The 18,618-nt window shown below is 42.4% G+C and overlaps 1 protein-coding gene across 2 annotated transcripts in view; it reads right to left on the bottom strand.

The window, feature by feature from the left end:
- The window catches only part of CSRNP3 (cysteine and serine rich nuclear protein 3), an 89,251-nt gene extending 83,919 nt beyond the window's left edge, over positions 1-5,332 (bottom strand). For both annotated transcript variants that reach the window (XM_081170208.1, XM_081170209.1), the window contains exon 1: positions 5,203-5,332. The gene's annotated coding sequence lies outside the window, so the exon portion shown is untranslated. The remainder of the gene's footprint in view (positions 1-5,202) is intronic.
- Positions 5,333-18,618: the final 13,286 nt, after the last annotated feature.

Here is an 18,618-nt window from a genome sequence, read left to right as displayed (position 1 = left end):
CCTAACGGTGTCTACTGTTACTCCCAGGCCTTAGTTTGGATCAAACCCAAAATATTATTAAAACCCACATGCAGAAAATGCAAGAACTCCCCCCGGACAGGAATTACAGTGGTGCCTCGGGTTACATACGCTTCAGGTTACATATGCTTCAGGTTACACAATCCACTAAGCCAGAAATAGTGCTTCATGTTAAGAACTTTGCTTCAGGATAAGAACAGAAATAGTGCTTCATGTTAAGAACTTTGCTTCAGGATAAGAACAGAAATTGTGCTCCGGTGGCATGGCGGCAGTAGGAGGCCCCATTAGCTAAAGTGGTGCTTCAGGTTAAGAACAGTTTCAGGTTAAGAACGGACCTCCGGAACGAATTAAGTACTTAACCTGAGGTACCACTGTAAATTGGTAAACCTTCAGCATTGTGCAGGAAGAAGACTGTCACCATTTAGCCAAAACAAACACACACACAAATCTTAAAGGGTCTGAGACAAAGCTTAACTTTGTTGCTGCTTAAATGAATGGAAGCGGGCATCTTTTGTGTGAGAGGAGCAATGCAGGGATTTCAGAGAGCTGCAATAGTTCCTTTTTCTACATTTACCACCCACTTTCATAGCTACTGGAACCTTTTATCTCCCAGCCTCCCACACAAGCACTCCCTTCCTTCCCCGCCCTCCCAAGTAGGAATTGAAGCCAAGGCTGGTGGGCTTATCTCCATTCTACAAGGCGGATGAATGCTTGCCAGAAGCACTGAAAGGTAGCACAGGATAAGAAATTACAGGTCTGTGGTTCACACAATTATTAAAGAACTTTGAAAATTAGCGAGGCAATGCTGCGCGTAGCCCCCGTTCTGCATCTTCTCGGTTCCTTGTTATTGTAAGAGGGGCTAGGTGGATATTTTTAGCCACAGAAAGGCAAATCCATCTGCAGTAGAAGGTTTCCAAGGAAACTGAATAATTGAAATATGTGTTGAACTAAGATCTGTTTCTACCAATTTCTCTTGATTACGGGAGCTGCTCCCACACGGCTCCTAGTCACTGAATTCGGGCTTGTGGGAGAGCCGAGTTTGGGAATTGCTGGGAAGAGAAGCGGAGTCAGAGAAGAGGCTCACAGACTGTGTACACATGTCATTTTATTCTAGAATCAATGGAAATCGAGTATCATTCCCCCCCCCCCGCCACTGCCACACACAATCTGGACCTAATGCATATTTGTTGCCCCTAAAAAGCGCTTCTTGAGAGACGGGTTTCATTCTGAAAATAAAAGCTAGCTGCAGATCGATTCTGCATTACTCTACTACAATGTGTCTACTTGAAAATGGGGAAGCAGATGTCAGTGGGCCTGGCAATGGAGCCACACCTGTCCAATGGCATTGGGGGTGAGAATATACCAAGAGTGGAATTACCATTTCCTTATTCTCTCACCTGGGGCAGGTGCAGGGAGGAAATGATGTGGATAAGCTAATCAAGCGGGAGGTTTCAAATGCATATCAGGTGACCACACCCACCCTTGAGGATGCCAGGAACTCGACTCAATCTAGATGGAAAGCAGCACATTGCAGATGAGCATGAATTATTCCTGATTGAGGAAAACGGTGTTTGTTTGTTTGGTTGGTTGGTTTTTTGGTGTGCTACAAATGGGGTAGTATACACAGCCTGACTCTGAACAGATAAATGTTAAACTGAATACTACTAAAGACATTTGAAATATAAAAAGGTAAGCATTATAAGTAATGGGGGGATCCATTAAAATTATCTGTAAATTGAAAAAAAAGGTGGCGTATGAAAGGGGGGGGGGAATGGCAGAAAGGGGAAGGGAAATGCCAGGATTTTGAAAGAAGTATTGGACCACTGCTTTTGACAAAGTTGAACAGGAATACTAAATAATGATCACATTTAATATTTAGCTGGGTTTCTCCCCCATGTATTTTTAATATTTAATTGCCCTCCCACACTTCTCCCACATGTGTGTTTATGTAGTGGGGGATGGGGTAATGTCCTTTTAAATACTTTCATACCCAGATTTTTTCTTCTCCTTGTGGGATTTTTTTCTTTTAGACTTCTCTCAATCTTTTTTTACATTATGAGCTTTATAATGTGTTTTCCTGTACAGTGGTACCTCGGGTTACATACGCTTCTGGTTACATACACTTCAGGTTACAGACTCTGCTAACCCAGAAATAGTGCTTCAGGTTAAGAACTTTGCTTCAGGATGAGAACAGAAATTGTGCTCCGGCAGCAAGGCAGCAGCAGGTAGCCCCATTAGCTAAAGTGGTGCCTCAGGTGTTTCAGGTTAAGAACGAACCCCTGGAATGAAGTAAGTACTTAACCCAAGGTACCACTGTAACTTTTTAAAATATGTCTAGATCCAGCCTGACACTCCTTTGCTCTCAGGCAGCATCAACAATGGTCTGGGATGACTGGCTTGTAGTCAAAAACCTCTGGAAAACACCAGGTTGGTGAAGGCTGCTCTAAGGATTATTACCATATACTGAAGCTCCCTTCTATTGAACCAGCAACAAAAGAAGATAAAGACTTATCAAAATAGTGTGTGTGTGTGTGTGTGTGTGTGTACGATACTCTGCAAATGTGCATATTATTTTAGACAGAATACTCTATATACACTAAAAAGAAGTAGCAGCAAAGACCATGCATAGTACAGATTGATGGCAGCTTTCCCAGGCTCAAAGGGAGGCATTCAAAGTAGAGCGAAGCGCATCACTCCATGAGCGAAAGCATTTCTGTTTGCCTGGTGGAATCATCTGCCCTCTCTTCCCCCATCCTCTGTTCCAGGAGGTTCTCTTGATCCCTCAAACCAATTGGGAAGGGGAGGATACAGAGGTGCGTAGGCGGAGAAGTCGGAGAGCCATGTTGTGGCATTTCATTGACTTCCAGAGAAGTCTTTGCATTGACTTCCAGAGAGCTCATTAGTTGAACCCTGCCCACAGAATAATCCTGGGCTGAAAACAATGGGTGTGCAGCGCAACATTGTACATTGCAGTGCCTAATTGAATGAGAACTATACAACCAGTGCTGGTGTTCTGGCCTGCATAATGTACAATATGGCCTTTGTCATTTGCAAGAATTTACTTATACAGTGGTACCTCAGGCTACAGATGCTTCAGGTTACAGATTCCACTAACCCAGAAATAGTATCTCGGGTTAAGAACTTTGCTTCAGGATGAGAACAGAAATCGTGTGGCGGCAGCGGGAGGCCCCATTAGCTAAAGTGGTACCTCAGGTTAAGAACAGTTTCAGGTTAAGAACGGACCTACGGAACAAATTAAGTTCTTAACCTGAGGCATAGGCGCCGACTCCATGGGGCTTGAGGGGGCCCGAGCCCCCTCAAAAATTCGTTTGGGGGGGCTCCGCCCCCCCAATAATCTCCGGCGCCCCTCCAGCAGAGCGCCATCGCCGCCCCTCCCCCAGCCCAAAATGTACAGGGTCGGGCTGCATGCCTCCTGCCCTCCCTCCCGAGCAAAAGCTCCACCCAATTTCCTTCGGAGCTGATTAATAGGCGCAGCACGCTCTCCCCTATTCTCTCACGAGGAGGCGGCCCCACTTTATTTGCATATTCATGAGCTTATTTATTATTCATGAGCTTTCCCGGGCCCCCCCAATATTTTTTATAAGTCCGCGTCCCTGACCTGAGGTACCACTGTAGTCAATCCATCTAGCCATTACTGTCTGTTTTGAGGGGCAGAGGCTCTCTTGGGTGAAGATCCAGCCTACCTCTGGAAACAGATTGTATTAGGTGGGTGATACAAGGGATCTTTGGCATGGGACCATTTGTAACCAGAGCATGAGATCTACTACTATGTTATGGCACACAGAAGAAGATTAAAGAATGAGGACCACCTTCATATTTAAAGCTGGGATTCACTGCAGTTTTTTTGTGCATGCCCACCAGAATCACTCTTCATATGAATTGTACATCCTTGTGCATTTGTTTTTCCTCAATTTATTATTCATATATAGAATGTTTCCCATCAGCATTTTGATTTCGATACATTAACTGGGAAATGCACCAGTTTCAGTACCGAGAAATGCCATTACATAAAGAGAGGGCATTTCACTTCACATCTTCAGCTTCCTGCTGCATGATTTTTGTCTCTAAAATATTCACTCTTTTGATGCAATACAGTACAATATTTTGTCCATTTTAATAGGCAGCTCTTTGACACTATACAGAATCACAGACCTGTAGAATTGGAAGGGACCTTGAAGATCATCTAGTCCAACCCCCTGCAATGCAAGAATATGCAGCTATCCCATACGGGGATCAAACCTGCAACCTTGGTGTTAGCAGCACCATTAGATATAAGCTCCCACTCCAAATTATACCAGGAGTTGGTAGCGCTCCTAGGAAAACTATATAGGTCAGTGTATGTTGTCCTAGTACATGTAGTTGCACAATAACCCAATTTTAACTGCTGAACCAATATTGTTTATTGCCATGATTTAAATTAGTGCACCGAACAGCAAACATGGTGAGCTGATGTGTTTTTCCGCTGGTTTTAGCCACTGAAATATCAGTGCTAGAAAATCAGTGGTATTTCAAATCAATAGTAATCCACACTAAACGGTACACTAAACTGTAAAATGCCTTATTTTGAATAGGGCAACTAATTTCCCTTACAAATTATGAGGGAATGGGATATTCATTCAATAACTGAAAGCACGGATGAAACCCGTTAAAGCCACTGACCACTAGAAGTTGTTTCCTCACTTCTTCCAATAGCACATTAACAGCCTAAAGAGCCCGTATCTTGACCAAATGTTACATCAACAAATGCAGTGCCTTTTTTCCTAGGCCTAAAGAAACACTCTTTTGATTTCCCAGCACTTGTCTTTTTGCTGTGATCATAATATCTACAGTCTAGCAAAAGCTTTGCACGGTGCACCTCGCTAGCTGTGTGCCCTAACTGCTCCACCTTCACTTAAGACTGACAGCTTAGCTCACACGTTAAGAAAGTTGCCAGAGAGATTTGGATGAGCTACAGATTTTACTGTATATGGATTGCTTACTGGAAGAGATGTACACGCAGGAAATACTAGCAAATTGCTAAACTGCCTGAAAGCCATTAGCACTGCGCAGGCTGCACCAAATGCGCACGCAAGCATTTTATACGACGCAACAAGGACTTGTGCAACAAGAACAACAAAACCATCTGCTCGGTCCTCTCTCCCTTCCCCCACCCCCTTGAATTACCTGTGATCGGGATTCTGTTATTTCAGCTCCGTCAAGGCAGACTGAAAGGTTCACTCCTTCTTCCACCAGCCATTGAGCGGTGGTCAGCCAATCAGAGACAAGACATCCTGGCATCCTCTGGAATGCTCTCTCTTCCTCTGCCTCCTCCCTTCTAACCAGTTCTGTGCAAACCACGCTGGGGAGGGGGTGGGGAGAAGGAGGATAAGCAAAGCCAAGGCAAAACATGCTGAAACCCAAAATAGGAAGAGGTGGGATTTCTGCACTGAGAAAATGGCCAAACCAAACATTTTCCTAGTTAGCTATTGCTAAGGAACCGATACAGTATTGTTTTCTATGTCCAAAATAAATCATCTGCTCTCACCCTGTCAGCAAGGAACGATTTGTAGGTAGGCAGCAGGAAGCGAACTAGAAATATGGGGAAAGTGTTTGGATGCAAATCAATAAATTAATCATTTGCATGAAGCCATGGCACCGGTCACCAGATTTCAGAGCAGTAAATTTCAGCAAACCAGTGCCCACAGCAGCCTTACTGTTTTAATGAATCCAGTAGTAGATAGGTAGCCGTGTTGGTCTGCCATAGTCAAAATAAAAAAAATTCCTTCCAGTAGCACCTTAAAGACCAACTAAGTTAGTTCATACCAAGAACTAACTTAGTTGGTCTTTAAGGTGCTACTGGAAGGAATTTTTTTTGTTTTAATGAAGCTACCCAAAAGTGAGTGGCTGAAATTCCATGAATGGGAATCCAGCCCTGATGTCACTAACATATGGATAATTTAAAAACTGGTTGCAGGTTCTGTTTTAAATCCCTGTTATATCAGCAAGCTAAATGCAGTATTATCTTTTTTAAAAATAAAATAAAGGAAAGGAATAAAAGCATTCAACAGTGCATTTTACTCCCTCCCTCTGCTGCAATGGAAAATTTTGATTGATGAACCTGACTTGAAACATTAGGTACTTTTATATAAAAAGCAGCAGTGCACTCAGCAACTCCAGACACTGAAGCACCAAATGCCTGGGAATCCAATAATTCCATTCAGGCTATTGATATGGCACAATATGTGAGAAATATTGCATAAAGGCATTATTGTAATGAGTGGCATTCAAATAAGTTTTACTCAGGGTAGACCAGCTGACATTAATGGACCTAACTTAGTCATGTGTAGTAATTTAAATTCCTGTAACACTTTACACCACAAATGTTCCTATTAATTTTTGTTCTGCCTATGTTGTGCTATAGCCCGCCCTTACAGCAATAATGTGGCATTGGAGAAGCATCGCAGAACAAACTGAAGCAGAATAAACCCACCACTAACGCACTATTACGGTGTCAAGAACATGTTGCAGATTGCACCCACAATATTTATTTTCAATCAATCAATAAAACACCAGTGGGAAATAACTGCTGCAAGAACTATTGCCCAGACATGGAAATCATTACAATTATTGTAATGATTCCAACTGCCTTCCAACTCTAAAATTCTACGATTCTACGATTAACTACGGATCAATGGTATAATGCAATTTACTGAACAGCATTATTGGGAGAAAACTGACAGAAAAATTAAAAGCAGCAAGAGGCCAAAAGAAACACGACAATTTTTATGCAGTCATGTGTGACATTATTGCTAACACAAACAATGAGACATATGGTAGAAAAATACCCATAGTTCATAGCACAATCTAGAGTGTATGAAGTACACATTTTTATTTTCCTGCTTCCCACCTCCCCGCTTCCTATAAATTCTAAATGGTATTGATACAATACCTTTTATGTATGGTCCTCAATCTAAACAATGCATGTTACTGTACATAATTCCATATCTGTAATACTTGTCATAATTCTGGTGTATGCACTTCAACACTTGGTTAGCACATTCAGAAACATTTACATAAGTGTTTATTGTTACTTTAAGTTTATGCAATTGTTGCATGTCATATTCTCTAACATAAGCAAAGAGATATCTCAATGCAACCGTGTTTATATATGAAAAGGAATAGAAACTATGTGATAACCGATCATTTTTTTTTAATTTCCTTTGACAGCGCACTTCGCAACTTTGATGCAGTTTGCTTACATAATTTCTCCCTGCCATTTGTAAGCATACATCTGATCACGATCATTCATAACCATTCATATAACCATTTGTTTAATAGTCCATGAAGTTATAAATTTTCTGCAAATTAAGAAATGCACATGTTAATTCAATGTTAACCACATAGGTTGGCATTGCTAGATTTACAAGAGAATATGAATTGTTTCTACTCATTGCTTCAGCTATTGAGTGAAAGTTTAGATTAGGGGCTGCCAACCTTTTTGGGACCAATGGGCATATTTCAAATTTTGACAAAGTGTTGTTGGTGATAGGCACAAAATGGCTGCCACAGGGGGTACTGCATAGCACAAGATGGCTGCCATGGGCAGCATGGCAAAACACAAGATTAGAATGCATACATTGCTGCTCCCCTGGCCCCAGACAACTTCATGATTACTGTAGGAACTCAGCTTATGCCCTGCTGGTCCTGATTAAGGAAATAATACAATATTGATTCTCTCTGAGTCTCTCATCTCTCTCATACCTACGATGGTGTTGATTTCTAATAAGAGACAGCATTCCCCAGTGCCAGGTGGCCCCACCAAACATATACACATATGTACACATACAGATCACAGACACACATCTTTCTCTCCCCCCCCCCCGCATTTCTCACGCACTTCATCTATGTGCAGCCACACATGCGCTTCCTTCTCTCTCTCTGCCCAGCATCTTTACCAGCTTGAGCGAAAAAGGCCGTAGCAATGTCATGTCAATACACTCCTATTTCCCTTCTAAGGCCACCAAAAGTAAGTGGATATATTAGGTCCTAATTCTGATCCCTGAGAAACTTAACTGACTTTTTGTCCCTTACCCTAAATAACCAGCCTTTTAACAAAAATGTTTGTCCTCTTCCCTTTCACCAGTTCATTAACGCATACGGATACAAAGCAGTTTGCCTATGGTTAAGTTCCAATCTGGTATTGTTCCACGTTCTTCAAAAATGCCAGTTGGCTCACAGTGCATTCCTGCACACATGACTACTCAGAAGTCAGTCCTGCTGAGTTCAATGGGACATCCTTGCAGCCAGGTAAGCGTGAAGTGTCAACCACCACTTTCCGTAGGACTGTTGAACAAAAATAGAGTTTCAGATTTAGTCTGGCACCTTAGAACTCCCCTGTTCCACATATCCTGCCCACCCACAACTTTCATACATGTTCTAGGCCCTTAACACGTCTGTAATTATTTGCGTTATCCCCTTCCTAATCCTTGCCTTGAATAAAGGCAACATCAGCTATTCTCAAATCACCGGACTGAATCAATACAGTCAAAGAGAAGCCAGGAATATGACTTGAGCTATAGCTGCAATCTAATGCTGACATACAGCGACAAGTTCAGAAGATGACACAAAAGGACATGCAAGGTGAACTGCCTATGGGCACATAATCACTGCAAGTCAGACCAGACTCCAAGGGCATAAACTGAAAATGTCAAATATCTACAAGATTCATGGACGTAGCATTTGGCTTTCTTTTGCAGCCTTTAGCACATGCATCCCAAAGCTGACCCATTTCTTAAACCTAGCCTGAAGACTGGAGACAAGAGTTTTCAGGATGAAAGAGAGGGAAAGAACAAACAATTTTTTGAACCAGAGTACAGTAGTTATAATGCATTAAACTCACTATGCAGAATAACCCAAGAAAATTTAGGGAAGGGGAATTGAAAAGCTGAGATTATAACAACGACCATCACACTGATGGATAAAAAACATGTCTCCAAAGCATGCTGCTTTCATTAATGCGATATGAACTGCTGCACCCCATGATTATTTCAAGGGCATTATAGGGCTAGCTGGAAGTCCTGCTAGACCTGTATTTAAAGGCAGGTGTGCCAAGTAGATTAGCAAAAGTTACCTGTCCCTGAACAGTGTGACATGCTTTCTTCCCAAAGCACCATGGATAGGATAATCTAGATCTGGCATAACTTTCTGTATCTCAGTACAGTGGTACCTCAGGTTACAAACACTTTGGGTTACAAACTCTGCTAACCCAGAAGTAGTACCTTGGGTTGAGATCTTTGCCCCGACGGTGTGGTGGCAGCAAGGAGGCCCCATTAGCGAAAGCATGCCTCAGGTTAAGAACGGTTTTGGGTTAAGAACGGACCTCCGGAATGAATTAAGTTCATAACCAGAGGTACCACTGTATAGCATGCATGTTTAAAAAACCTAGCCCATTACTTCTGTAACAGAATCTGTGTCCTAATTGTACTTGGAAAATTGAACGAGAAAGTGAGAAAATGTCTCTGTGTATCCTATGTTGGCCAGAGGTACCTGTCTGCACCTAACTTTGTTATTCTGATACATGAAGGATGCAACCCTAAACACAGTTACTGTGGAGTAAGCCCATTTGAAGCCCTTCTTGAGACTTACATCTGAGAAAATGTGCAAAGAATTGCTCTGAAACAAAGCAGTCCTGTGCATCTTTACTCTGAAATAATTTCTACTAAATTCAGTGGGGCTTATTCCATAATACAGCCATTGATTTCCACGAGATAGATTTATACATGCGGTTAATTGATATGTGAAGCAAATGATTTGTACTAAATACACCTAACATTGGCAGCCTCCTGTCAATAGATCACAACAATGGTTGAGATGTGTTGTTTTTCATCTGTCACTTTTTGTTAAGCCGAAGCTTCTCTTAACTTCACATTTGTACTTACTTATAAAAGTGTAAGTCATCTGTTCAGTTATGAAATAAATGAATTATGAACTTCCCGTGGATAGTTGCATTAAGTGTTGATAAAATTAAATGCTTTAGCAATCCTATTTGTCAACACACACACACACACACACACACACACACACACACAGAGAGAGAGAGAGAGAGAGAGAGAGAGAGAGAGAGAGAGAGAGAGAGAGTATTCCTAGATGGTCAAGGCAAAGAATCACATATGCCACTCAAACTATTTTCCGTGAATAGCTTTTGTATATAGCTTCAATCCACGACACCCTTAGATGTGAATAAATACTTTCCTTTAAATCTCCTTTCAAACTGCAAACCAAACGAAGCATGGACATGATAATGGAGTGACACCTAGTGATCGCTTGAAGACATGACTGAAACTATCAAATATTTATTTATTTTTATAATGAATAAGAAATGAAGGTCTTGTTTCGAAATTATTGGAGGACAGTTAACCAAACTCATTGAGAATATTTTATTCTCTGTTAAATTTTATAGACTCTAAAAGTAATGATTAATACATAATATATGTCCATAAAACCCAGCTGTTTTCACCCTTGGGGCTTTTTCATAAGCCATTTCAGAGGTGGAGCAATATGGCGAGACTAATTAAACTTTTTGTGGCATAATCTGATTAGAGGAAAATATACATACACTGGTGATAACAACTAAACTGCAAGAATGAGAATCACAGCTGCAATAATTTATATGGGGATTTTAAAAAAAACCACCTTCAAGGTACAAAAAAAATTCATGGTGTCCCAGTGCACAGAATTCTCAAAAGGATGCCAAAGAGCCACAATGGACAACCAAAAAAGCTGCAACACTAAAGCTGCCATTCTGAAATCCTGAAATACTTCAGCTGCCATTCTTAATTTTCAAGGACATACAGTCCTGAGAAACAAATTTAGTATGATGGTCACCGAAGTTAATTTTCATCAGTTTCTTTACAAAAGGACAGCATCATTGGGAGAGGCCACATGAATGGGTTTCACAGTTACCAAAAAGAAAGCATTGGTTTCATTATTATTATTTTTTGCATATCTTGTGTACAGTTTGTGTGTCTGTCAGTATCTGCTGCCAATAAAGAACCATGTCATAACCTCTGTTGCTGTGGCTGAGGTCTACCTAAGGCAAAAATGCTGGGCAGAAAGCTTGCCAAAAGAGAGGATGGTTTGCTAAATCCATCACATCCACCAAGATAAGAAGTCCACATTTCTTCCTCACTAGAATGTTTGAGGACGTGGTTGCAGGGAATATTCCTTTGTTGACTGTTCAGAAAATTTTCATAAACGCCTCCAAATGTGAGCTATATGACTACCACCGGTGCCATCCTCTTGCTCCCATGACATCCTAGAAAAGAAAGTTGCATGCCTTGCCTATTATAACAATAATTTCCGCCCTCCCTTCCCAACAGGTGGGCGGGGTTTGCGACACAGAGCCAGCTTACCTGGTTGGGTGCCTCTCACCTGTGTTAGGGTGGCCATCGCCCGCCTCTGGCCTGGGAGGACAATGGATGGCCAGCTTGGGAGGGGGGGTGGCGAGGGCCAAGGGAAAAGAGGCCGACCCCTTCAGCCAAACCTCACTTTGTTTCCTCCTCTTCCAGGTTCACCCACCCAACCCTCCCAAATCAATAATATTTTCTTGAAGCCTAATATTTTGCGTTCCAGGTCAGCAGGCGCTGCCATGGTCATAAGATGGTTGCTGTATTCAGAACCGGCAAGGAATTTTCCCTGCATTGGCAGGTTTCGCCTTCCCCGTAGTGTTTCGTCACAACTTTGGCGGTTTTTAGGCCTTGGCAAGGTATCCTTTAGTCTATCTTCGAGTTGGGGGGGAGCATTTCATGTACCCCCCCCCATGTGTCGGCGTTTGCAGGGCCCGTTAAAGGGTTGATTGCAGGAGTCCCTGTCCCTAGAGCGGCGGCATGTAGGTCAAACTCCTGGCTGATGTAAAGTGGGAGGGCACGCTGTGTAAGTTTGTGCTTTACAGACCCCTCCCACTGCACCCCATTGCCCTGCACATCCTCAGTCCCATTCAGGCTGAGAGGGTTAAATGCCAAGGCCTATGCCAAGTTTCTCACATTCTGAAGTTCAATAAAGTTGTGGCCAATTTGAACCCATACTTTGGTCTCTCATCTCATTCTTTGGGGGGTGGGGTAGGCTCCACAGATAGGGTTCAGCACGTGTGCTCGCAATTTATATCCATGCTTCTCTGTTCTTTCTCTGAAGCCTGGTTTCCACTTAGTCAAATGACAGTGCTCTGCTGTACAGTTGGTACCTCAGGTTAAGAACTTAATTCGTTCTGGAGGTCAGTTCTTAACCTGAATCTGTTCTTAACCTGAGGTACCACTTTAGCTAATGGGGCCACCTGCTGCTGCTGCCACAGGATTTCTGTTCTCATCCTGAAGCAAAGTTCTTAACCCGAGGAACTATTTCTGGGTTAGCGGAGTCTGAAACCTGAAGAGTCTGTAACCTGAAGCGTCTGTAACCCGAGGTACCACAGTAGAGGTCTTTCCTGACAGCTGCATTGTCCCCTCCCACATTGATGTTAGGCTTGGAAGAAGCCTTCTTTAGCTAATAGAAAGCTTTTTTTAAAAAGCCTGATGACGGTGTGGGGAGGGGTGTGTGCTTTTCATGGGATGGGACAGTTGCAGCATGCGCACAATGCCCATGACGGTTCCTCTGATTTGCAAATGTGCCTGTAGGACCCAAAAGACTGACAACCCCTAATATGAGAGATTTAAAAAAATCTAATTACAAAACTCTGGGAGAAGTTAAGTCTGAACAGACCAGAATTTAGATTAGACCTCACATTTAGGCTATTCCTCAACTAGAAGCAGTACAAAGCTCTGAATGACTGATTAGGCCTCATATTAGGCATTTTAATGTCAATGAGACTAGTTCCTGTTCTTAAAAATTGCATGTTATATCTTGACTTCTGCTGCAAAACTAAAAATAGCTGTGAATAGCTGGCAGTTGAAGTACATGACACCTTGAAGTAAATGAAACCTTTATATGTTTGCCATTTTCTAGCTATTTGTACTAACTGGCCATAGAATTAAAAGGAAGGTACATGCTTTGTGTGGAAAGTTATACACATGTTGTGTTTCTACAGTTTGAATACCTGTGGTTAATATTTAAACCTTGCGATGTCCTTCCTCCTTTTTTGTGCTTGGATCAGCCAATTATTTTGTTGCAACAAAAAAATGATACCACATTGCTTTTTCATTTGCAGATAAAAAATTCTGGTTGCCATAGAAATTGCAAAAAGTCGGTTATGGTATCTCAGTTTTACAATAGACAGTGTTTGCTGGGAAACCATTCCTTGTCTAAATTTCTCATATCAGAAATGCTTGACTTATTTTTGGTAGGCGAAAGCAGTGTCTTCCGGAGTGGGCAGAAAATTTATAAATGGTAAATTTCCCCTGAGAAATGTACTACTTTTCAAAATATTGAAATATGATGGCTTTGTTATAGGGAAAAATAATATAACTGTCAATGTTGGGGCAAAGACATCAAATAACATCACTAATAAGACCTGGAGAAAGCCTTTTTTGGCATATGATAACCTAATGTGGTTTAAAAAAAATAGGGTTATCTTAGTTTAGCAGCAGATAATGAGGCAAAACCAAGTCCAAGCTACTCTGTCAACAAGTCTAAAGTGGATAATATACATTCTTGAGGGAGCCAGAAGTGATTTGTTTAAGAGTTCACTGCTTAGAAGCTTAGCCAGCTTCCCCACTGAAGTTATAGTGAGCTAACATTAGCACAAACAGTTTCTGAGCTCTGGGCGCAGTATTGCGCCTAAGATTTCAGATTAAAACTGCAGAGTAGAAGGAACAGGGGGCCTTTTTCTGCCTCCCCGCTTCCAGCTACTCTCTGAAGACTGGATAAGAGACCCTCTTAAGAATATTAGGGGGGTGGGCAGGGGAAGGACTAGACCATGTGAAAAACAAACATAAGATTTTAGCTGCAGCTCATTCATTATCAGCTTTGTATTCTTCTTATAAAAAAAGTGCACCTAGGCACTCCGTTGTTGAGCCCATAACCTAGGTTTAAGGTGCCATTCAGCTCCTAGCTTTCCTATCTCAGTTTCTAACACTGCTGGGAAGGGGTAAAACCTTCAAATATCCCTTCCTGTCTTCAGAGGCAAGAATGGAGACTGGCAGACCACATTCACACTGCACATTTAAAGCACTATGATACCACTTTAAACCATCATGGCTTCCTCCAGAGAATTCTGGGAGTTGTAATTTGGCAAAGCTGCTGAGAGCTGTTAGGATACCCTCTATGGCCCTCCCAAAGCTATAATTCCCAGAGTTCCCTGGGAAGAGGGATTCATTGTTAAAAACTACTGTGGGAATTTTAGCCCTGTGAAGAGAATAGGGTTTCTTAAGAACTCTCACCACCCTTAACAACAGTTCCCAGAATCCTTTGGGGGAAGCCATGATGGTTTAAAGTAGTATCATAGTACTTTAAATTTATGGTGTTAATGTGACCACACTAAGGCACCCAGGGCATGGGAGGTTTCTCCACTCCTCCATGAGTGACTTCTGTTTCTTCTTTTTCCTCAGAGTAGTAGCATCTGTGCTTAATGATGTGCTTCTTGTGAGGGATCTTTGTCTGCCATGCCCTCAACAAAATGGCTGCCGGCAAAGGTTAACAACCATTAGGTTGAAGAAGCAATATGGTCACATCTGTCAGGTTGGCAAAACCAGCGGATATTTGAGATTTGAGTGAACACACAGGGTTTGCTCACTCCTGCAAAACCAATAACACTGAGGCTCAGTTATGCTGAGGGGGGATCTCAAAGGCACCCTGGTATGCACTCACTAAAATGTTCAACTCGAAATCAGTGAGGAAAACTTAGTGTTGCTAATTGCATCTGCTAAGAGCAAATCCTCAATAAAAGTAGTGTAGAGGAGCAGCAGGGAAGCTTTTTCAGTTTGAATGCATCATTCTCTTCCGTGCAACCACCATGCTGATGGTGGGCAGGGCCAGAAAGAGGCAAAAGAAGATAGCGCAATGCATGTGGTTTTATCTTTGTACAGTAGGCTGGCTTCTTCACACAACTGAGGGTGTGTTCACATTACTGCCTTAGAGTGCTGTGAAGTTGTTCTTCCCCAGTGTTTTCCAGTTGTTCACGACACCACAACCAGATTCATTTCTGTCTGTATTCATGCCAGGGGGCGCTGATAGCTGACAGTAGCATTTTATAACCAAGTGCAGAATGCATATTTATTTTGGAAAATGTGTGTTCAAGGACATGTTCAAACCAAGAAGAAGAAGAAGAGTTTGGATTTGATATCCCGCTTTATCACTACCCTAAGGAGTCTCAAAGCGGCTAACATTCTCCTTTCCCTTCCTCCCCCACAACAAACACTCTGTGAGGTGAGTGGGGCTGAGAAACTTCAGAGAAGTGTGACTAGCCCAAGGTCACCCAGCAGCTGCATGTGGAGGAGCGGAGACGCAAACCCGGTACCCCAGATTACGAGTCTACCGCTCTTAATCACTACACCACACTGGCTCTCCAAGCAAAAATACCCAGGGTGTGAAGTGGGGCAGTGAAGCATGTGGTTGCGGCCTGGGTGCGTTGCCTTGGGAGAAGCCCCCAGACCTGAGGTTCCTCACCCCTGGCATAGAGGTACAAGCGGAAAGCTAGGGCATATGATCTCACGAGGGGACTTTCTCCCTCAGTAATGGGGGGGGATTTGTTAGGATTCTTGCTCCGTGTTTGCAGTCATGGGATTGTTTCCTATCACATGATGGTATATGTTTTCATTCCACATAGTGGGAAGTGACAGAGACAGGATGTTTTTATTACTGTGTTCCGTGATGTGGGACTACTGTCCTTTGTTTCTTTTTCTTTGCTGCCTGATGAGGAAGAGGAAGGAGCTAAGTCAGAATGCTCCAAGTGTATTATATGTAAATAAAGTAGATTAGCCAAAATGCTGAGCTATTGAGTCTGTTACACGAACTGCTAATACTCTGCAGGATCCCTCAGTGTGCTGATGCCTCTTGGTATCAGTCACTGGAGAAAGCTTTTGAAGCTCCTGAACAACTGACCAGGAGGGAGAGAACGTGCCAGTTGGGCATGTGTCTCTACCAGGGTCCTACATGTGAGTAGGACGATCCTAACAGCAGTAGAAGTCACTTCAAAGTGTAAGAAGTGGCATCAGTGTTTTGGAGCGACATCAAAGAGTGGCCAAAAGATTTGGGTGGCTGCACAGAAAACGTCTGCCAAATGGGGGCATCTTTAAATTCCTCCCGTTTGTGTTCCTTTTGTGTGAGGCAAGATGTTTGGAGGTTCTTCTCCACACCTTTAAAATGTCTTAAAACTTATAATAGAAAGGGTTCTGCTGATATGGGGGGGACGGGACCCCAGGGTGTGTGGCAAATCCACACATAGGAAAGCTGGTTTGGACTACAGAGGCAATACTTTTCAGATTTCTGCCTCTGGCAGCCATTTTGTGAACACTGGCCTTAGTTCACTGAGAGGAATCAGATTATCAACCTTTATTTTTGTTCACTGCCAGCACTCAGTAGTTTCAACATGGTCTTTCTTTGTCATTTTCCCTATTGGTCACTTTGTTTATCTTGCTGAATGAAGTTTACTATTTACTTACTTAATTTGTTAGTCACTTTACCTTGCCCAGGGCAACGCAAAGCAACTTACAACCAATTGAACAAACAAGTGAACAAAAACAAACAAACCCTTTGACACATTAAACCCAAGACTTTTGGGTGGGGTGGGGAGGGGAAAGGGGGGGAAGTGTTTATCTGTTAATTAGTGGGTAGTATATTTTTTTTTCATTATTTCAGTATACTTAATATTGATATTATTTATATGGTGGGTGTGTCATCCCCCCCTTAAATGTTGTATTAGATTATACACACATATCTACCTTCAGGTGACAAACCTTCCTGCTGTCCATAATCTTGCATGTTGTTGCTTCTCATCTCTGCATCCAATTCATCCTTCATCACCCAATTCAATTGTAATTTTGAAAATCATTCTTTCAATTTTTTTTAAAAAGGCATTTCTAATGTTGCTTTGCTTATGCAATAATTACTGCTCGTATACATGTGTGTCCTCCAGACACAAAACTTGTTGAGCTTTTTGGGGCATAGTTGAGTGTTTTAGAGCCAATTTCAATGAAGTTTGCCGAAATCTACACTGCCAACATGAGCTGCCATACGTCCGGATTTCAGCCTAGATGCTGTTTACGAAAGCTGAATACCGGCTATGTACAGGAAATTTGGGACGTATGGCAACCAAAAACATGTAGCCCCAGTTCTGCTGCTAGGTTCTACCCAGGAGCCATCTTTTTTATTTCAAGAGTTGGCAATCTAGGAAAGAGACAAACAGAGAGGGAGTTGGAATGGGCCCTGGTGGTCTTGGATAAAAATGCTGGATGCATTGTAGGAACAATCATGTCCCAGTGCTGTGCTGCTCTAAAATGTGGATTTCCCCCACCCTGTATTTTTTTGCCATTGATTTTTATTTGTGATATGTCATCTTCAAAGCAACTTAGGTGTTATTATTGCTGTACTTGATCAGAGTGGAAAGGCTAATTGTAAAAAGGTGGGAAATAGTGACAAGAAACACCACCCCTCCCTTGCACACCATGAATTTTGCTAATCTAGTACAGTGGTACTTCGGGTTACAAACACCTCGGGTTACAAACACTTCGGGTTACAGACTCTGCTAACCCAGAAGTAGTACCTCGGATTAAGAACTTTACTTCAGGATGAGAACAGAAATCACGTGGCAGTGCAGCCGGTCCCATTAGCTAAAGTGGTACCTCAGGTTAAGAACGGTTTCAAGTTAAGAACGGACCTCTGGAACGAATTAAGCTCATAACCAGAGGTACCACTGTATTAACACTGTACCATCCTGAATCAGAGTGGTGTTCAGCCCCGACACTTGAGCAGCCCTGTCCCAGAAATATATTTGTTGCTGAGGTAAGCCTTGAAATTAGGCCAGAAGTCTGTCATGTGACACCTCTTCCTGTAAGGGGCCTGTGGATCTTTCTGTTTACAAGGATGCATAGCGGAGCACTCTTCATTCTGATGTGAGCACATTTCAGTCTTGATGCACAGAGATCACAGTCTGACTCTAGGCACTGCTGTGAATGACAAGTCTACAGAATAGTCATCACTCTTGTCACCAGGAGACAGCTGCCGCCCCGTCACTGGCAGACAGCTGCTGCCCAAAGCTACAGGGCGGTGGCATCCATGCTCTCCCTATCCTTTATCAGAATGCTGCATTAATTCTAGGCTTTGATCTTGTAGGGCAGGGGAAATAGTAACCAATTATTAAGCAAAACCAACTGGAGGGGAAAAAACCCAACCGCAATATGTTATATAGATATGAGAAGGATATGCACAGAGGCTTAATTTAGCCCAATCCCATTTCCTAGAAATAACAATGGCTGTATAAAGTGTAAATTTGTAAGGTGCATATATAAAATATTGGTAATCTAAGGAGGGTGTCCGAATGGGGCACTTGTACTCACAAACGTGTTCCTGGGCACCCTCTGTCTGCAGTTAAAATTTAGGCTTGAAACCACTCTGTTGTAGCCAGTTGGTGTTTTCCCCCCAATTCAAGCCTAACTATTGGATGGGTGGGTGCATGTG

This window comes from Podarcis bocagei (assembly GCF_964188305.1).
Source record: "Podarcis bocagei genome assembly, chromosome: 1".
Lineage (NCBI taxonomy): Eukaryota > Metazoa > Chordata > Lepidosauria > Squamata > Lacertidae > Podarcis > Podarcis bocagei.
This window is presented reverse-complemented; position numbering and strand designations above follow the sequence as displayed.